Source organism: Jaculus jaculus, chromosome 6 (genome assembly GCF_020740685.1).
Source record: "Jaculus jaculus isolate mJacJac1 chromosome 6, mJacJac1.mat.Y.cur, whole genome shotgun sequence".
In the NCBI taxonomy this organism is placed as follows: domain Eukaryota; kingdom Metazoa; phylum Chordata; class Mammalia; order Rodentia; family Dipodidae; genus Jaculus; species Jaculus jaculus.
Window position 1 is genome coordinate 107077993 of NC_059107.1, and position 23007 is coordinate 107100999.

The following is a 23007-nucleotide window of genomic DNA, read 5'->3' on the forward strand; positions in this document are numbered from 1 at the left end:
TAAATTTCTGTATGTATATTCATTCATTCTATTGATTAAGTTCCTCTGGAAAACCCTAACTAATACAAGGAAGCAGAGAGAAGAAAGACAATTTGCCACTCACCTCTTCCCACTGCAGACTTCTGCTAGGACATGAGGAAGAAGAGTCAAATGTCAATCAAGTTTGAAGTCCTCATTTATGTCTGAAACAGAGCATTCCACTTTCCAATCTAACACTTCATTTTGACCAAATTTTCACTGTAGGGCTATCCATCCCTTTGATAACAATAATAGCCCCACCATGCAAAACTTCCATGTAAGACCAGGAAAGATTACTTCCACCAATAAAGGTTAAAGGGGGCAGTTAAGGATTGATTATAGCCTAACCATGCTAATCAGCTACAGCTTGACTGCAGTTAACGAAAGGATGGGCATTCTTGTGTGGCAGTGATGACACATGCCTGTAGAAACAGGCATCCAGGGTTTGACCTGCTGTCACCACTACCTATATGTGTAACCTTGAGCAATGTATCTTGCTTCTCTTTTCCTCATTCGTTATGTGGGGGGTGAAAATAATACTTTGGCAATAAACCTTCAAACAGATTAAACAAACTAACAAAAAATGTATCATTTACAATAACTCTTCACTCATTATATTATCTATAAATATTTGCTGTCATTATTAATCCTTCTATTTTGAAACAAACAGTCCATACTATTCTAGACTTTTAGTCTGGGACAAACTGTTTCTTCCCTTGAAAGAGAAAAATATGTTCTCATATTTTTTTCTCAACCATAGTTTTTGGGGATGGTTTCTTCCCAGGATAGTAACAGCAAATCAATTCCCTGCAGGCAAAGCCCTCCCACCTCTTATGAGTAAGTTTTCCCTCTGCCCTCCCAATAATCTGACATCCACCATTTTCCCAAGCCAGGGCAATCTCATCACTTTAACCATCTCCCAGCCCCAAATAAGTAATTTTTTTTTTTTTTTTGTAAACCAGAGTCTCTTGGTGCTGTTGCAAATTAGCTCCAGACACGAGTGCCACTTCATCTGCCTGGCTTTATGTAGGTGCTGTGGAATTGAACTCAGGTCATCAGAGGCCTTTGCAACTGTTTCTCTGCCTGCAGGATCATTTAAAGTCACATTCTGCTGTTTCAGCAAGAGGATTCCACTTCAGTGCCTCTGGGGGTTTTAATAGATTTTAAATTATTTGTCATGTAACTTCTGCAGAAAAGGTTTTCCCTTTAATTTTGTTTAAAAACGTACGTGGAGCAGTGAGGAGGAGTCAGACATGGACACAGAGATTGTGTGTCTGAGAAGCAGAAGTGGGGTGCAAGGCATGCTGTGGGAGTGGAGTGCCACTGATCACGTTGTTTTAAGTGTCTTTTTTCTTGCTTGGCCCTGCATCGGTTTCAGATGTCTTTGCTTAGGCTAATGCGCATAAATGAACTATGCCATTTTCATCCCTCTTATATGCTCTGAATTTGTGAAATCTGTTTTTTTTTTCTTATTTCAGATTATTCTAGTAAATAAATGTGGCATGTATTCACAATTATTTTAAAATAAGTTGATTTCAGTAAAAATATTGCAATTTAAATAAATTATAACCAAAGATGTTTCATATTAGCAGAGTATATATTAAGAACAATGTAAGATCATTTTTCAGAAGATCAAACTACTACAAGTAGATATGTTTCACAAGAATAAAAGTAAATTAACCTAATTAAAAGCTTTCTGAGTCTTTTTAAACTTTTTGTATACTTTAGTCATTCAATACTTATTACAAAATCTTTTCTCTGTATATAATAAACATACCAGAATTCAAATTTTTAATGCATGGTATAACCTTACATTACATTTCAAATCCCAAGTTAGTTCAGGTAGTGTCTCAAGTTGGTCTTGATGATAATGGGTATTGCAAAATACTGTCATAATACCTCTAAAAATTTAATAAGACATTTATTAGGTAATTTATGTGGAGATTAATGGGGATGGGGATCTGCAGGATAAATGTTGTCTCACTTATTTTTTTGTGTTCCTCTAAGATCTTAGCAGAGAAACCATGAAGTTTAAATAAGCAAATGAATATTCAGTACCACAAACCGGCATCAAATCAATTAGAACCAGAGATGTAATGCACGGCACATAAAAATCATCACATTAACAGTTAGTTAGGAGCATATTGGCCAACATCAATCATCCTTTTACTGCTGACTTTTGAAGTTGCAGAATCCCCAGCACATATGGACTTCATTAACACAGAATCTAACAGGAGATGGAATACAAGTGGTTTTCTAAGTAAATGCTAAGTTAGAGAGAGATGAATGTCCTCATTTCCCAAGGGTCCCATGTGTGCCAAAAGTTCTGAAAACTGTGTGAAGCAGGATTGTCAACCATTGCTATGGGGCATAAAATATCCAGCCACAGTAGTGAATCCATTTTTAGACATAATTTTACCTTCTTAGTACTTGGGAATTTGTTTAAGTTATCTGTTTAAAAAATATGCTACAATTACTATCAGTGTGTGTGTGTGTGTGTGTGTGTGTGTGTGTGTGTGTGTGTTAAGAAAACTGTCAGGGACCTTGCTTGGACTCTGCAGCTGAAAACACATCTGGAGAAAGCTATCTTCTCTAGTCTGGATTTCTACTCCATGAGCAGCCAAAGGAATTGATTCCATGTGAGTGCTTAGGGCATGCACATAGGGTCATGGGTAAAGAGTTCTGATGCTGACTCAGATATGTCTCTTATTAATGCAAATTTTCAAACATTTACTTTTTGTACCAAATAGTATGTTATCCACAACAGTCACCACAGTCATCTGAAAGGGCCTAAAGGAATTCTAGTCTGTTCTATTTCACAAGTCAAACTGTGATTGAAATATTCCTATGCTATTAGAACAGGGAAAAACACTAAACTGTATTGTTACATAAGTGATTAAATACATTTTATAAAATTTCAAATAGGAAGCTTGTTTGTGGAAAGGCTATTGCTTACCCAAAATTGAAGTCTTAAACATACTTTTCTAGTTCTAGTCTAAGAGATAAGACAAACAATTTTAGTTTAAAAAGAATGTTGCAAAATATCCAGTACATTGCAAATATTTTTAATACATGTATATAAATATATTAATACTATTATAAAATTACCATTTTATCACACAATCTTCAACATCAAGCTGAAATAATAAGAAAAAGTAAAGAAAAACCACTTTATCTAAATTTAATGCACAGGAAATGTGATTTCTCTCATAAAGGAAATGCTGTCATTGTATTAAAAAAATTTGAAAATAGTATTTCAACATTTTATTGACCTTTATGAGCAAAATATACCTTGACTCAAAAAATGGATATGCCAGGATCCCATGAGAAGATATTTGTGTGTTTATTACATTTATTAATCATACTTTGGCAAAACGTAATTACCATTTTCTATAGCAAATAGAGGTCACAGTTGTAAATCAACTTAATTTATCTATCTTTATATAAATGAAGGTTTAATGTGAGTGAAAACCTAATGCAGACCTCTTGTTTTCATTTCTGACACTAATCCTAACATGTCAAGCTGAGAAGTCACTTCTGTTCTACAATTTTCCCATCTGAAAGATGAGGGGAACGACTCTGCTGTCTCCAGGGATATTATGCTCTTTCCTCCCAGCCCTTCAAACATAGGCTGAAATCAGTCCTGTGATTTGTGATCCAAGTGGTTTCATCTTAAAATATCCCAGGGATTCAAATCAAGTCAGTTGTCTGAGGTATCCTACAGTGTCGCCTGCTCTTATTTTACTGAGAAGCAGTTTAATGAACAGAAATAATTCAGGGGACTATGTCACAGCAGAAATACATGTTAATGATAATAATGGTACCAAACTGCCTGTACTTGCAGAATAGAAAACTAATAAAAAAATTAATAAAATAAAATACTTTTAATAGCAACAAAATAAAATATGGGTTAAAGGTAAAAAAAAAATACATGTTAATGAGAAAATGTCAATGCCTATGGTCTACACAGTGAAAGGGAAAACAGATTCTAGAGGCATACATTTCCTACCTCACAATATTGACCAAAGCAGTAATTCATCAATTGAACCTAATCCTTCAGAATTGTATGCTCCGTTCTGTGCAAATGAAGCAAGCACTTAAGGAACCTCTACCACCTTCTAGTCACCATGCCTGGCTGTGAGAAAAAAAAAAATTAAAGCCCACTACAGCACAAAGATGAACAGCTTGCAGGACTTGACTATGGAGAACTCATTGGATAACTGTTCAGTGTAGAACATTCAACAGAGACAATTCTGGGATAGAATGGTAGTTTACCATGGGCTGAAGATGGAGGATAAGGAGAAGAAACTGGTAAAATAGCACAACTTCTAAATTGGAAGATGATTTACACAATGAACAAGTTCTGGAATTCTAGTGTGCAGTATGGTGATAGCTAATACTAAAGCTCACTCTTGGTGCCAGTTTTCGATATTAATTACTTTTCTTGTTGATTAAGAAACTTGAGAAAAGGAAGGAAGGAAGGGTTTATTGTGGATTAGAGCTTGAGAATTAGAATTTCTGCTGGTAAGGAAGGCGTGGCGGCAGGAGCATGAAACAGCTGGTCACATGGAATCTACATTCATAAGGCAGAGAGCAGTGGATGTTGGTGCTCAGCTGGTTTTCTTCTTTCTCTGGAGAACAGAACTCCACCGCATAGAATGGTGCCAACCACAAATTTGGTGAGTCTTCCTACCTCAATTAACCTAATATAGAAAATCTCCCCAGTTTTACCTGCACAGAGATTTGGTTCATGATGATTAAAATATTGTATCCTAGAAATTTGCTAAGAAAGTAGATACCTCATGTTCTTATCTCAGACACACACTATTCAGTAATGGATATATTATTTTGCTTTATTTTGGCAACTATTTCATAATTTATAGGTAACATGGAAATATCACAATGTACACCTTATATCACAATTAATCATATCTCAAACCAAAGCAGAGGAAGAAATATGTGAAATTATTAGTCATAAAGTATTTTGGCTAATTTAGTATCTTTTAGGAAATTGAGGCTGTGAAGATGTATTCTCTCCACCTTAGCTAAGATTTAAGAGAGGTTTTTGTTGGGAATACTGGTGTTCCAACTTTCTCTTTATAGTTCATAGAATTGCTATATTTTTAAAGTATAATTGTACTACAGGGTATAAAAATGTTGCCAGTTAGTTTATATTTGATAAATAGCACAATATGGCAATAATCAAAATGCACAATATAGACCCAATGAACCTCTCCTACCTAAAGATCCCAACTTGCGCTGTACTGCAGGGCTGGGGCCGCCATTTCTCTTTATACCAGGATCCATGAACAGTTTGCATAAGGGACCCATCACTCCTGCAAGTTATGTGCCAAAACAAAGAGCTCAGCTGTCCCACGTCCAAATCAGTTTTCTTCATTGCTGTTACTCATATGAAAATTTGGATCTCTTATCTATGCAGGCAGATTGATCTATCTTGATGGTGAAGATATACTTTTAAGATCTTAACAATTGTAACTTTTCTGTACATGGGTAGGCATAACACAGAAGTTTAAGCTTCGTAGAAATTTAATCTATTATATATGTAAGATACACATGTATCTGGGTGTGGTGGTGCATGCCTTTAATCCCAGAACTCAGGAGGCAGAGGTAGGAGGATCACCATGAGTTCAAGGCCAGCCTGAGACGACATAGTGAATTCTTGGTCATCCTGGGCTAGAGCGAGATCTTACCTCAAGAACAAAAAAGATGCACATGTAAATTTTGACCTATATGTGCTATAGTTTTAAATTCTAAAAGTCCTTATGCAAAAATAAATAAATATATTGATTTTGGAGAGAAACCAAACAACCAAAGTACCACATGGAGGGTACTACTTCTAAAAAATTTTCACATATATGTAAGACATTGAGGGGCAAAGCTCTCAAGATGTGCAACCCTCTATTATACTATAATTATTAGGAATTAGGCAGTTCATTGACAGATAAATTTGCCAACTTGTAACATTTAAAATATGGGTTAGCAAAGAGATTTAAGGCTACCGATGTGCCTTCCAAAATGTCTCTTGGATAGAGATGTTTATGTGCCAAGAAAGTCAGGAAGAGATAGAGTAAAAGATGAAAATAATAAGTAAGCCAGTCTCCTGGGATTTTCCATTTCTCTTGATTCCTGCTTGATCACAGGCTTTGCAGGAGTTTCTTTCCCAATGTTATTTCAGTATAAGTATTTCCATGTCCAGTTCCAGCTGGAAACAGGCACTGTGGAGCCATGTGAAAACTTAGCAAGAACACAAAAAATTGGCCTTTGGATTTGAACCTTTGAAAGGCCTGGGTCAAGGACTAAGTTTGTTCAAAATTATTTACAAAGCCTTAAAGATCAACAATGTCATTCTCTACTACCAAGATGCCCTTAGCCTCAAACTTCAGTTTTTTCAGTTTGAAACATGGCATCACTCTTTCCTCTCTCAGATTCACTTTTAAGATAAAGGATCTATAAAGTATATAGATAGGTGTATAGATAAATTATATATATATATATATATATACACACACATATATGTATATATATACATATATATACACACATATATATATACATACATATATACATATATATATACACACACATATATATGTATATGTATATATATACATATATATGTATATGTATATATATACATATATATATACACATATATATACATACACACACACACACACACACACACACACATATATGTATATATATACATAACAGATTCTAGGTAGGTACAAAGTAATAAAAATAAGGCTTAGGTAAACCACTTTATAGAACTATCTGATATTGGTTCCCCTTGGAAGCTTAGATAATTTTAAGGAAGTGGGAAATGAATTAAAAGGTATAAGAACAAGTACTTTAAGTTCAGTTTAGACTGAGAGCTAAATCAAACCAATATTTCTGAAACTGTCATAAAATTAAATTTTAGGGGCTGGAGAGATGGCTTAGCAGTTAAGCGCTTGCCTGTGAAGCCTAAGGACCCCAGTTCGAGGCTCGGTTCCCCAGGTCCCACGTTAGCCAGATGCACAAGGGGGCACATGCGTCTGGAGTTCGTTTGCAGAGGCTGGAAGCCCTGGCGCGCCCATTCTCTCTCTCTCCCTCTATCTGTCTTTCTCTCTGTGTCTGTCTCTCTCAAATAAATAAATAAATAAAAATTTTAAAAAAAATTACATTTTAGTAACATTTGCCATTACAAGATATATTTGTAGCACTCAACTTCTCAACAGGATGGATTCCAAAAGTTTGTTTGAAAGTTGTTTTCTGGATCTGAAAGCCATTCCCCTTGTAAACAGTGTACTAAATTAGTACTGTGTCACAAATTCCTTTGAGAATCTACTGAAACCTGTGGACACTCTCCCCAGAAAAATTCTCATATGAGAATATATGACCTACTTTTCCCATACACACATGGTGTCTTTGCAGACTCAGTGGAGACCTTTCAGCTAAAGAATTTCTTGCTTCAATTCTGGGCAGGCCAAGTGCTGAAATCTGTACAGACAGAATGAACTGAATAAAATTTCTCTCTAATGTGGAAATGGAGCCACTACTTAGAACAATCTACTATAATAATAATAATAATCTTATTAATTGATATTAATAATGTATATTTAATAATCTTATAAAAGCATATTAATATTCATCTTACAATATTACATGAATTAATAGTATTTTATTATATTATGATGGTTATACTCTTAATTAAGCAGCATACTTACAGTTATGCCTTAAGAACCAGCACCACATCACCTCTACATTAGCTGAGGCAGTTGTCACAGTTAACCTTTGGGATGACATAGGATAGTATTGCCATGAGGTAGAAACCACAGTCTTGGGTTTCATAGGTTGGGGAGAGTTGCAGTCATGTTCACACTGCTGGAAAAAAAAAAAACACCCAACCAAGGGCTGGAGATGTGGTTTAGTGGCTATGCGCTTGCCTGTGAAGCCTAAGGACCCCGGTTCGAGGCTTGATTCCCCAGGACCCATGTTAGCCAGATGCACAAGGAGGCACACGTGTCTGAAGTTCATTTGCAATGGCTGGAGTCCCTGGCATGCCTATTCTCTCTCCCTCTTTCTCTCTCTGTCACTCCCAAATAAATAAATAAAAATACCAAAAAAAATTAAAAGAAAACACCCTGCCAAGAGCAGCTTGTCAGGAAAAAAAGGGGGGATTATTTTGGCTTACAAACTCTAGGGGAAGCTCTATGATGGCAGAGGAAAATGATGACATGAACAGAGGGTGGACATCACCTCCTGGCCAACATAAGGTAGACAACAGCAACAAGAGAATATGCCAAACACTGGCAAGAGGAATCTGGTTATAACATTCCATAAGCCCACTCACAACAATACACTGCCTCTAGGAACATTCAGTTCCCAAATTACCATCAGCTGGGAACCTAAGCATTCAGAACACAAGCTTATGGGGACACATGAATCAAACCACCATATCCCACTCCTGATCCCCATAAACTGATAGCCATACATAATGTAAAATACAATGCATTCATCCAACTTTAAAAGTTCCCATAGTTTTTATCAATCCCAATGATATTCAAACATTTCCATAGTCCAAAGTCTTTTAACTGAACTGCAATACAAAAAAAATAAAAATAAAAAAAAATAATGGCACAGAATAAACATTCACACTACAAAATATGGTACTGAGCATAGCAAAGAAATATTCAATCAATACAAGTTTTAAAACAAAGAGGGAAGACATCAAACTCTGTAACTCCAAGTCCAATAACTTTAACCAGTGACAAGTCTCTGGAGTTCCAATTCCTCCTCCCCAGATTGGCTACTCACAGTCCCAGAAACTTCATCTGGTGCTGGCAGCTCTCCTTGGCAGTCATCTCGTAGTCCTGGCATTTCCACTGGGTCTCCACTGCAACCCACAGTTCATCCTCATGATTCCATTTGGTCTCCATGCAGGTTATGCAATAAAACTGCTTCACACTGCCCATGGCCATTTCCAAAACACAAGACCCTCTTGCAAATGCAATGATCCCCTCTTCTCTGCATTTGTTATACTCCATAATACCAGGTAGGATAACAACTTGTTAATCCAGGGGGGAATAAAGCAGACTTTGAACAACAGAACACTCATTGAGCATTCAGGCCCTTTCAAAAGAGTCTTCATTATTCCTGTTATCCCAATGCAGGTCAGCTGGTCTAATCTCAAAGGGTATAATCTCTCATACAATTGTGGCTGAATAGGCAGAAGATTCAGCCCAAATGTTTATTTTTTTTCTGTGCCATATCCCTCTGCTCATACAAGTTCATTTCTACACACCACAACCCTGCACCAATTCTCAGAACACAGGCAAAACAGCAAGCCTCTCACACAAACTGATTCTAGCCCAGTCCAAGAAAATCTCTTTCTTACCCTCCTCCTAAGCCAAACTTCACAGTCCATAGTTCTTCCTGCATTCAGGTCTTTCAACTTTGACCAGAATAGTCCATCAAGCTGTACTTACAGCACTGCAAGGCATCTCTTAGGCCAAGGTTTCAAATCTGTCCACATTCCTCATGCAAAACAGTTTCAAAAGGTGAAAAGTCACATAGTCAGTGTCTAACAGCAATGACTCTGCTCTTGGTACCAACTTTAATGTTACAGTCAGGTTTACATTGCTGGCAGAACACACCTGAACAAAAGCAGCTTTTGGAGGAAAAAGAGTTTATTTTGGCTTACAACTTTGAAGGGAAGCTCCATGATGGCAGAGGAAAACGATGACATGAGCAGAGTGGACATCACTTCCTGGCCAACCTCAGATAGACAACAACAACAAGAGAGTGTGCCAAATGCTGGCAAAAGGAAGCTGGCTATAACACCCATAAGCCCAACCCCAACAATACACTGCCTACAGATGGATTCAATTTCCAAATTGTTTTCATCTGGGAACCTAAGCATTCAGAATACAAGTTAATGGGGGATATCTGAATCAAACCACCACAGAGAGTAAGGATGTATGCTGGGGATCGATACTTAGTAGCTTCTTGAAAAGTGATCCTTTCATTTATAAGAAATGATATCGCGGGAGAACACTTGTCCAGAAAACTGGCTGTAAACCCGGGGTGCCTCCTACGGGGGAAGCCCATACAATGGAGCGTGTCAGTTCTGCAATGTTCTTTCCTTGGATTTCTCCTCTTTGTGAGACAGAAAGTTTCTACTGTAACAATAAGTTTTCCTTCAAAGGTTTCTTAGTTTAAAAGTTTATAAAATCTCTTTATAGATATTATAGATAACTACTACCTTCTCTACTTTCCAGAGCATTTATTGTAGTAAATATAAACCACGTGGAAAAACTATTCTCTTTCTTGAATACTTTTTTTAAAGGTTGCCATATTTTCTGTGATCAAATAGATTTTCCTAGAAGCAGCTGGGTATGAAAGCCTCCTCAATCCCATGAATACTTAACTTATGTGCACAGAAAATCTACTGTCTCTGTTTGAAGCTCTTGTCTGCTGTTAGGGAGTGGTAAAGTCAAATTCTCAGTGCCCCATGTCTGATGACTGTCCTCTGTTCTCAGTATCACCAGAAGCACTTGTAAAGCCCCTGATGAGCCTGTTGATACTGGCTGTCAAGGTCTGACACCTATGAATACCACCCACCATCCTCACTGTCCCGTAGGTCTCACTTTGCTCTCTCTTGTGAAGAGAGATCAGGGCATACCTACACTGAGATTGCCAGCTCTCCAAAGAGGTCCCACCTCCAGATTTCAACAGATGCACAAATACATGTTCTGCTAAAATCCAGATTCATCTTTCTCTTAATTCCACATAGAATCAAAAAGAAAAAACTAGAGAATTGGGTCCAAAGAAGAGCCCCATGAAAGACTAGAATACCACATAACAGATACTCATGCCCCATCCTGCCACCTGGCTTTAGTCCAGGTAGATCTCTTTGGCCAATGAAATGCCAGTGGATGTATGCTGAATAGTGACTTTGCATGTGCTGTGTGTTTTGCCACTCTCTTGTGTTCCTTTGGCCTGTCATGAAGATAACATGTTCTGAGAGACAGAAGGAGAGGAAGAGGGAAGTAGAAAGATGTGAAACAGAACTAAGCCCTAGGGATCTGCACTGGAAAAGAGAATTTCATTTCAACTTAAAATAACTTACTATATTCTACTTGCCCTTCTTCCTGTGATGGTTTGAAATAATATTAGGCCTATGTGATAAGATGACAGTGAATGACATATACGTTTTGACACAGCATTAGACCATTGGTGACTTTTTAAAATTATTTTTTTTTTATTTAGAGCAACAGATAGAAAGAGAAAGAGGGAGAGAGACAGAGAGAGAGAGAATGGGCGTGCCAGGGTTTCCAGCCACTGCAAACAAACTCCAGATGTGTGCGCCCCTTTGTGCATCTGGCTAACGTAGGTCCTGGGGAATCGAGCCTCGGACCAGGGTCCTTAGGCTTCACAGGAAGCGCTTAACCACTAAGCCATCTGTCCAGCCCTCATTGTTATTTTTATGATGAAATTTCATGCTGTGTCATCATACCCATGTTGTATATTCTACCTACATATGATCCAATATCATGAGTCAATGATCTACCTACAGCACATGAGCCTCTATCTAATGCAGGTTCAAAAAGTCACCAATGGGGCTGGAGAGATGGCTTAGTAGTTAAGAAGCATACCTGCTAATGGCACAGGTTCGATTCTCCAGGTCCCATGTAAGCCAGGTGCACATGGTGGCACATGTGTCTGGAGTTCATTTGCAGTGCCTAGAGGTCCTGGTGTGTCCATTCTCTCCCTCTTTAATAAATAAATAAATAAAATAAAAATCTTAAATGTAAAAAAAATCAGAATGGTATGCAATTTTAAAATGAATAATTACCTCCATAACAGTCATGTCATTCTTGCCAGGCTAGTTGGTTGTGTGGCATGCAGGGTAAATCCATAGCTTGGTAAGTATACCGATGGCCTTTCTTCATCAGCAGCTTGCATAGCACTTTCTAGCACTATGACAGCTAGCCAGAGGAGAGGAGGCATTCAGTTCCTTCTCCAGCTTGATTTTTAAGTGTCCTGAGGTCAACACATATGGTGTCTTCAATAGGATTTGACCTTCTAGTGCTGATGGGCAATCAAGATCCTGGAAACAGCCTGCATTATTTTGAGATCCTTACTGCTCTCTGATTGGATCTGAGACCTGCTCCATGGGAGAGAGTTCATGCCTGGTATTGAAAACCTAGTTAAAAGCTTATTCCTGGAAGGTCATAGACCTTAGAGGAAAGCCACTACTATTGTTTGACTAAATGGGTATGTTGGCTCATCAAATTCCTCTAAATATTTATACTATATTTTTACCTATAGAGTAGTCCTACTCTCGCCTATGATCAGAGAACCTTTTTGCGTATGGCGGTGACTATTTTGGAGGCTCAAAACTAATCAAAATGTGGGCTGGAGAGATGGATTAGTAGTTAAGACACATGCCTGCAAATCCTGAGGATCCAGGTCCAATTCCCCAGTAAACCAGATACATAGGTAGCACATGCATATGGAGTTCATTTGTAGTGGCCCATTTTCTCTCTTATCTGCCCCTCTCACAAGTAAATAAATAAAATGTTTTTTATAACTAATCAAAATTCAGAGAAGTTTGATTCTCAGTGCTAAATGAGACATCTTTACCATGTCCTCCAAGGCTCAGGGAACATTGTGGAAGAGAGGGTAGAATGTAAGAGACAGAGGATTACGGGGAGTGTTTGGAATATTGTCTTTCAGGCATGACGTGATTATTGCATTCATGATTTCACAGCAGCTACTGTTACTGTTACCTCCACAAGACCGGCACAATACTGAGCTCAACAACTCAACATGGGTGACAGAGGAGGAGAAAACGTAAAGTCATCAAAATAGAAGAGGGGCAAGATTTAAAGAAGAAGCTCAAGAGGAGGGATAAGGAGACAAAATAAGGGAGTGAGAAGGAATTATGATCAAATTACACAATATTCATAAATGAAAATTATCAATAAAACATTTTTAAAATTAGGAATGATTTATTTATGGAACTCTCCATTTTTTTAAGGGCGCAGTTTACTGCATGGAATGTGAAGCCATGTGTAAGAAGGGACTGTGTCACAAGATAATCATGTTAAATCTGTGTCTGAGTGAGTGAAGACAGTGTGAGCCCTGAACAACTTTGCTGTTTACTGAAAACAGAATTTGCTTTGAACTAAAAAAAAAAAAAAAAGCCATGAGAGTCTAATAAACACAAGCCATTAAAGAACCTTCACATTATTTTTTTTTTTACCCATCATTAACACAGGAAAGAGAAAGATGAGAAACCTCCTGTTTCCTTGTTCCTTTAACCCAGTGTTTATCAGGAAGCCCAAGAGATTTAGCCCTGATAGACTGGTCATGTACAAAGAAGAGTCATCAGGCAGGTATGTTGTGTGCAGCATTACCATAACTTAGAAAGAACCTACAAAGGGATACATTTTGTAGAAACTACAAAAATATAAATCATGCCATTTGGGGGATTCCACATACAAGTTAAACATTCTCATTGTTCTTTAAACTGACACCACTCAGTGTAAAGATTAAAAGCAAAATCCAAGCTAATAGTTTCCCATTTTGATAGATTTTTCTACTTAGAGCAACATTAAAATACGAATAAGAAACTCTCATGACAAGTAAACATAAAGACCACAGAAGAGAAAATAAGCTTCTATAGAAGCATATTAATGTTTTTCTTTTCCTGTTTTGTAAAGGAGTTGGGGCCCTGAGTTTTTCCTTTTCCCTGAGCCTGTACATTATATAGCTGGTTTTGCACAGAGGAATAGCTCAGTGAAATGTGAAAAGAGTTGTACAAAAAAAATTTTGGCCGGGCGTGGTGGCGCACGCCTTTAATCCCAGCACTCGGGAGGCAGAGGTAGGAGGATCGCCGAGAGTTCGAGGCCACCCTGAGACTACATAGTGAATTCCAGGTCAGCCTGAGCCAGAGTGAGACCCTACCTCGAAAAAAAAAAAAAAAAAAAAAATTTTGGAAGAAAGCTATTCTAACCACTATAACACCAACACCTCACAGAGAAATTTTTGAAAGACTCTAAAACTTCATGATCCAATACAAAGTAACTTTCCATGTTTTTCTCTTTTAATGAAATAAAAAAAAATTACAGCTGGGATGTTGGTTAAGTGGTTGAGTCCTTGTTGTTTAAGGGCCTGAGCGGGTCTGAGATCACCCTATTTCAATTTTCCAGGATTTACAATTTCTATCACATAATGTTCTGTTGGCAAGTGATGATTTATAGGTTAACATAAGATGATAGATTAAATAATATTAATTAAATTCTTTATTCAGATATTTTTCCTTGAAATTTAGATACACCAAGTTGATTTTCAAGAGAGAGCTACAGTATAAAATCCTCCAAAATCACATAAGCAAACCCCTGCTTTTCTACAAAGAAGTGAACTTCTGCTTTGAGCTTTCATCTAAAGAAAGAAGGAAAGGTAATTTTTTATTAAGGATTTGAGATCTAAAAGTCATACACAGGTAATAAAATAGCTTGAATAGGGAAGTAGAAATCAAATTTTATAAAACGAATGCTCTCTTAAACTAGTTTAGTAAAACCCTTCTCTAAAAATCAATTTAGAATATTATGTTACCTGTTAGAATCTCTGAATTATTTTCTCATAATGAGAGACATTGGTCTCGCTAGCCATTGATTCATATACCAGCAGGGGTAAATTTCAAAAGAATCATGCTAAGTGAAAGAAACCAGACACAAAAGGTTATATAATATGTAATTTCATCTATGTGACAGTCAATACAAGACAAAGCTATAGGATGAGACATCAGATCAGGGGCCATAAAAAAGGAAGGAAATGGATCTAAGGGAGTTGAAGGAAATTTGGGAGGGAGTAGAACTATTCCCTATCTTTATACTGAGGTTGATACTGGTTATATGATTCTGCATGCTGATCAAAACATAAAATCAGAAACTGAAACTTGCCCCATGGGAGGGAACTCATGCCAAATACTGAAAACCTGGCCTAAAGCATATGGCTGGGAAGGTACATAAGCCTTCAGAGGAAGCTACTACAGTTGCTTGGCTAAGTGGACATGTTAGCCCAGCAATTTGCTCTCTAAATACTTATGTTTATGCCCATATAAGAGTGCAGCTCTCACTTTTGGTTAGAGACGTTTCTCTTTTCAGTTGACAGTGACTGTTAGGGAGACTCTAAACCCATCAAAGGGCTGAGAAGTGGCAGTTCATTGCGCAGTACTCAATAAGACATCGCCATCACACCCTACAATGGTTCAAAGATTATAGCAGAAGAAGTGGAATGAAGAATGTAATAGCCAGATGACAGAGAGAAGTGCTTTGAAATGCTGCCCACCAGCTGCAAAGTAGTCTTTGTATTCGTGACTTTCCAGCAGCTGTCATTACCTGTAATAAGAACTTTATAATATTTGGTCCATCAGCATATAATAGATGATGCAAAGGGGCAAAAAAAAAAGACTTCAAAATAGAAAAAGAAATAGTAGGGGCTGCAGAGATGGATTAGTGGTTAAGGCACTTGCCTGCAAAGCCTAAGGATCCATATTCAATTCCCCAGTACCCACATAAGCCAGATGCACTTGGTGGCGCATACATGTGGAGTTCATTTGCAGTGGCTAGAGTCCATGGCATGCCCATTCTCTCAATCTCGCTAATAAATAAATAAATAAAAATAAAATATTTAGGGCTGGAGAGATGGCTTAGCAGTTAAGCGCTTGCCTGTGAAGCCTAAGGACCCCTGTTCGAGGCTCGATTCCCCAGGACCCACGTTAGCCAGATGCACAAGGGGGCACATGCATCTGGACTTCATTTGCAATGGCTGGAGGCCCTGGCATGCCCATTCTCTCTCACTGTCTCTCTCTCTGCCTGTTTCTCTGTCTGTCACTTTCAAAGAAATAAATAAACATAAAAACAAAAGAATTTAAAATAAATAAAATATTTAAAAAGTAAAAAGAAATAGTATGAAATAATAGAAGTTCAGGAGGATGAGGGAAGGGACAAATGGGTGATAGGAGGTGAGTATGTAAAATTAATAAAGTTTCTAAATTTAAATTTAAAAATCTAATTATATACACAAAAGGACAGATTACATTTTACATATACTGATAAATATATATATGCTTCTGGGATATTTGCTTCCTCTCCTGAACACACCTCAGAAACCACCTTAGAAGTATAGAAGTTGGATCTTTGATATTAATCTTAAAATCCCAAGAAATTATTGAGAAAGTAAAATATAATTAGTTACCAGATGAGGGTGGAGAGACTAGTAACTTCCAGTAGAAAAGAAAATCATGCCAGGAATGGTGGTGCACGCTTTTAATCTCAGCACTTGGGAAGGTGAGGTAGGAGACCACTGTGAGTTTGAGGCCAGTCTTAGGCATCATTGTGAATTCCAAGTCAGCCTGGGCTAGAGCAAGACCCTACCTTGAACCCCCTCCCCAACAAAAAAGATAAGAAAATCATGGAGGAGAAGATGGGGACAGGACTTTCTTCTTTCCACCCTGCCCTGGGTGGATCATGGTTGACTTGTACCCCATGAACTGCTGCTTGTGTGTTTTTGAAGAGAAAAACCATGGTCAATTCACGGCATGCCAAAAAAGTTATGGTTTAAAAATCACAACTTACTAGACTCTGGTTGGGATGGGAATGAGTAAAAATAAGAACATATGGACTGATGGATTGAGCCAGGGACATTTCCCTTTCTCTGCCTGCTAAGCCTCAAGTGAGAAATGTTGCTAAAGAAATTTCAGGATAAGGGAACAGACCCCGTGGTACATATATTTCCCACTTTCCATATCCTCACTCCTGTGTCCTCCAATAAAATTTTCTCTTAACTTACTCAGCCGGGGTACTTTCATACATTTCTTTTGGAAATATAAAAATATATAGAACAATTTGGGGAAAGTTGGAGGTGTATCTTATAAAATGAAATCCAACACTTTCAGGTTTTAATCTAAAAGAAATGAAAAAACATTCCACAAAGTGTTTGTATAAGAATGTTCAGAACATCTATGTTAATAATACTCTATAACTAAGAACAGGCTAAGAATAGATTTTTAAAAAAAAAAAAACATAGTTGATTTGTATATGTGTAAAAAGGAATGAACAGGGCTGGAGGGATGGCTTAGCAGTTAAGGTATTTGCCTGCAAAGCCAATGAAACCAGGTTCAATTCCCCAGGACCCACATTAGCCAGATGCATAAGGGGACGCACACATCTGGAGTTCATTTGCAGTGGCTGGAGGCCCTGGTGCACCCATTCTCTCTCTCCCTCTCTCTCTCTCTCCTTTTTTCTCTGACAAATAAATTAATAATTTAAAAATTTATAAAAGGAATGAACTAATTGTAATAATTTAACTGAACTACAAAATTATTATGCTACATAAAAGCACAACTTGCAAAAAAAGTATTTCCTATTTAGTAATTGTTATAGGTAATTATAAAGCAGCAAAACTAAATTATACTGAAAAATAAATAGGGGGTCAAGGAATTAACTGTAAATGAACATCTGCCCCTTCTGTGTATAAAATGTTCTATATCTTAACAGTGGTTTGAGTTTCATATCTGTGTACATTTGTGAAAACCCATAATGGCAAAGGCTGTTTGAGTTTACCCTATACAAAATTTACCTTGAAAAGATCTATAAACAAAATAGTTAAGTTCTAGTCATATGCATTTTCAAACTGTGGATCAAATAAGCTAATGGCAATATATCAAAATACATCAAAAATTGAGATGAGAGCTAGAAATAATGGTATACACTGGCAATCCTATCTACTCAGGAGGATTGTAAATTGAAGGCCAGCCTTGCCAACATAGAGCCACTGTCTAAAAAATGAACATATACATAATAAACATATATGCAATAAGTTAATTGCAAAATTTAAGTGGTAGCTAAGGTTAAAATTTTTATGTTAAAAATCTGAAAACATCAAGGAATTTAACATGCAAGACAACAAAAATTCAGGTCACATTCATTTCTAGTACCGATGCATTAAGTCATTTAAATGAATCCTCATGCCAGGAACAACTGAAGAATTGGTAAAATATAGCTTTTAAATTCTGCTTGCAAGCACCTGGCACTCACATGCCAGGAGATGGATAGCAACAGAATCGATACTAGGGTAGTGGGTAGAGGGTACCACTCACTACCCTAGTATCGATTGTGTTGCTATAAGAAAATACTGGAGACTAAGTGTTTTATAAAGTAAAGAGGATTATTTGATTCATAATTCTGGAGGCTGCATGGTCCAAACAGTATGGGTAGCACCCACCTGGTAAGGCCTGCTGGCTACAACACAGCATGGTGAGGGGATCTGCAGAGGTGATGTCATGGATGGTAAGAAGTCAGGATTACAGATTGGGTGAGCACTGAAAATCTGTCTTTGATTTCAACAAAAGACTCATAGCAGGGAAGGGAGCCCTGGTTTATTTTAAATGTATTTTATAATAACTAGAGACAGATTGTAGTCATGATACCACTGATGTCTCATGGGAAATTGATTTGCTGGCTTCTTTCCTAAAGTCACTCATTAGCCGATAACAGTGAGTCTTTCAAATTATTTTCCTCTGCTATATTGGCAAAATTATCATCCAGTTATTGCTTTTGAATATTGATTTATTGATTTTTATCAATGAATTCTAGTTACCCCTATAACTAGAAAATTAGGGTTGTGATATTTACTGTGCTAATAATTTTTTTAAAGTATGCCTTCTTCAACTGTTTTTTTTTTAATATTTTATTTTATTTATTTATTTGAGAGTGACAGACAGAGAGAGAAAGAGGCAGAGAGAGAAAGAATGGGCACACCAGGGCTTCCAGCCACTGCAAATGAACTCCAGACGCGTGCGCCCCCTTGTGCATCTGGCCAACGTGGATCCTGGGGAGCCAAGCCTCGAACCGGGATCCTTAGGCTTCACAGGCAAGTGCTTAACCACTAAGCCATCTCTCCAGCCCCCCTCAACTGTTTTTTAATAATCAAATGAATCTACATGCATTCTATGAATTCTATTGGAATCATTTTTTAAAATATTTATTTATTTAAGAGAGAAAGAGGCAGATGGGGAGAATGAGTGCACCAGGGTCCCCAGCCACTGCAAACTCCAGACACATGTGCCACCTTGTGCATCTGGCTTATACAGGTACTAGGGAATCAAAACTGGGTCACTAAGATTTGCAGGTAAGCACCTTAACTGCTAAGCCCTCTCTTGTGCCCTGGAATCAAGTTTTTAAACTGCAAGCATGAAAATATAATATATACTCATGTTTTCTTTAATGTTTATTTTAATATTCATGTATATGTTTGGACTTTTTACAATAATATTGAGAAAACTGCAGTTTATCTGGAGACACTTGATAACTGATTGTCAACTACAATTTGAATATTTTTGCTGATAACATCTGGTTCACTTAATTTCTCCTGCATATGTTCTTTGTATTAAATAATATAGGAGTTACTTTATTCCCTAAGGCAGTTAAGCTAAATATAATGATTATTATTAGTACGGTCTCACACAGCTTAAACATGTATTTTCTTAATACATAGCAGCTATAAATAAGGACCTGAAGTTTATTATTGCTTCAAAACTTGTATGTCTCTGGCAGCTCACAGGAGGATAACTGCATTTCTTCTATAGAGTTGGTGGAGGAGTCTTGAAGCAGTTCTACTGCAATTACAACTTAGCTAAAGCACCTGATTTGTTTTCTCTCAATTTAGCCAAATGACTGACAAAATTCTCTTCTGCCATATATAATGTCATGAAATATAGACAAGTCCAATGTTTTAGCTGGAGAGATGTCTCAGCTTATTCAATTTTCTTGGGATAACAGTTGATCTGTAACCGTTCCTGTGAAATAATTTATTAGCTTTTTTAACGTTCCTGCATTCTACCAAGGAATCTCCACTTGGATGATTAATGGCATTGCCCTGAGGTACATTCTTACAAGCAGAGGGAAGAAGACATTGTAGGTTGAAGCTATGTTCAAATTTTATTACTTAGCTTAGGGGCTTTGGGGCAGTTTAAGTGAGCCTCTTCCATTCTCTATTTACTTGGCAAAACATAAACAATAACATTTGGGAAATTTTTGTGTTTCTGTTTAATTTGTTTGAGATCAAATATATTGAAAGGATCATATGTAAGGCTATAAAATGAGGTTAAATAAAGTTCTAATTATGGAATTTTAATTTTATTATATTAATGAATTATTATATTATATATTATATTAATTTTATTATATTATTTATTATATATATTTATTACATTTTTATGGGAATTCACATTGTAAGATTTAAAGCAAAGGGCTATTGAAATGGCTCAGTAGCTAAAGGCACTTGTTTGCAGAGCTTGCAACCTGTTCAATTCTTCAGTACCTCTGTCAAGCTGGACACATACTGGCACATGCACCTGGTGTTCATTTACAGTGTCAAGAGACCCTGCTGCTGTGTATGCATGCAAATAAATTAATATGAATTTTAAAAATTAGATCAGTGATAATAATCTTTTTAGTATGCTTGCTTCCCCTGAAGGAAAATAAATCCATAAAACATATACAGTTTGGGAGTAAGGTGCAAAATAATGAATAAGTCTGTTATAACTAAATCACCATGAGATCTAATGCAAAACTTCCCTCAGAAGGATCCCAAGTGAGTTCCATGTTCCTGGAAAAAATAAAATTAAGCACTCTCAGAGCTCTAGGGAATGTGGAATCCTTGAGACTAATTAAACAGGTACTTGTGAGAGTTAGCCCTCTTATAGTCAGGGTCTGTCTATAGACACAAAGCAAGCAGAACAGAGAAAACATCCAAAAAGGCCCGCCCTGCTGAGTCTTGCCCTTGAGACCAGGAACTTCTACATGGCTGCAGTTTTGAAGAGTTGATGCTACCCTTAAAGGAGGCAATGATACTTGTTAGAATAAGCAATTATCAAACACTTATTGACTACCTGGTTGTGGTGGATCCCAAGATTATGAGTTTCTTGAAGTCATCAATGGAGAGATGTTTCAGTTTCTATCAGATGCTGGAGGTCACTTAAGAACTGCAGTTGCAACAGCTTAACTCGTATTAACCACAATTTGGCCCTGGGGCCTCAGGAATGCTTTCAGTTCTGACAACATACCACTTCTGAAGTACACAGAAGTGGGGCAATACCAATAGCCCTAGAAACTATAGGCCCACTGGCTGATTGACTTTTTTATTTTGGGGGTTTTTTCAAGGTAGGATCTCACTCTATCCCAGGCTGACCTAGAATTAGTCTCAGGGTGGCCTTGAACTCACAGCAAACCTCCTGCCTCTGCTTCCCAAGTGCTGGAATTAAAGATGTGAGCCACCACATCTGTTTGAGTTTTTTATCAGATCTTCCCCCATTACACTCCACTTTTATATGCTCATCAACTTCAGATTTTTTTTAACACTCATCCAAAAACTAAATTTGATTACAGTTTACATGCTTAACTCCTGCTTTGTTAACACTTCCAAACCCATCCTCAGACATAAGACAATTTCAAATTTAAATTAATAGAATGCACGATAATGATAAACATAAACAATTATGAATACATGGAAGGTGAACATTTCAAAGTTTATTTTACTCACTGAATATAGCGGGTTCCAGGGGAGTGACATCAGCATGTCATCTAACTAGAAGTACATGGTTTACACCAAAACAAAGACAATGACTACTGAAATGTTTGAGGCAAAGTAGATTGCAATGGAGATGTAGCAGAGATCTCATAGAGCACAAAGATGTGCGCTAGTCTCATAAACATGGGTACTAAGCAAGCAGCATCCGACTAGTGAAGGCTTGCCAGAAAAGAGAACCAACAGAAAATACTTATTCTAAATTAGGAAACTGGGAAGCCACCTTGAGCTCAGCTGACTGGGTCATGTGAACCACTTGATTGGCAAGGCCTCAGGAAGGAGCCAGAGAGCCCAAAAAAGAATATGGACATCTAGATTAAGTAGACTGAATCAGAACCCCAAATATATTTCATCCAAAAGATTTTCTCTGGGCATATTTAAAGTCCAAGACAAAAACAGAACTTTAAAAGCAACAATCAATCAATCAATCAATCAATAAAATACCCATACAGGAACTTTAGCAAACTAGCAGATTTTTCAACAGGAATCTTTCAGGCCAGGAGAGAATGAGATGACACATTCTAGGTCTCGAAAAAAAAAAAAAAAAATCTGCAATTCAAGAATACTAGTCCCAGTAAAACTAGCATTAAGACATAACACAAAGAAAGTATTTCCAAGGCAAGTAAACCTGTAGGACTGTATCATTACCAGCATGTCTTAACAACAACAAAAAAAGATGCCTAAATTATTTGTACACCCAATAGTGAAAGAGTGTTAATGAATACATGAAAGCACTCCAGGATGTAAAACCTACCAGTTAAAGGGGATGACCCAAAGAGAAGACAGCAAACCACTGAGACAGAAAGAGAAGAAAAAAGGACCAAATGGTCTATAAAACCACCAGAAGAAAACTTAACTAAATGCCAGAAGTATGTCTTTATTTACCAAAACTAACCCTGGCTGCAAATGGAGTGGTGCAGGGAGTAAGCACATTGATTAATGACCTCGAAGCTGATAAGGAAGCACTGTCAGGCAAACTAGTCTGTAATTGAAGAGCTTCCAGAAGAACTGGTTATCCAAAAAGAAATAGGTTATGGACAGAAAAGTCCAACTGGACAGGCTGCACTACCTTAGGAGTGGAGGGGTGGGGAAGTATTCTGAGATCCAGAGATCTCCAGAACCTCAACATGATTCTAGACAACAAGAAAGGAGTGGGAGAAAGAAAGACTCAAGATATTGTGATAAATTTTGTTGTAAGAAACCTAGTTATTGTCGACTAGAACGCCAGCTCTGGCCCCAACATACATGGAAGAACTGTAGGAAAAGCCTAAGGTGTGGCGGAAGCCTAATGATGGCGTACGCTCAGAAAGTCTTTGCTTTGTTTGT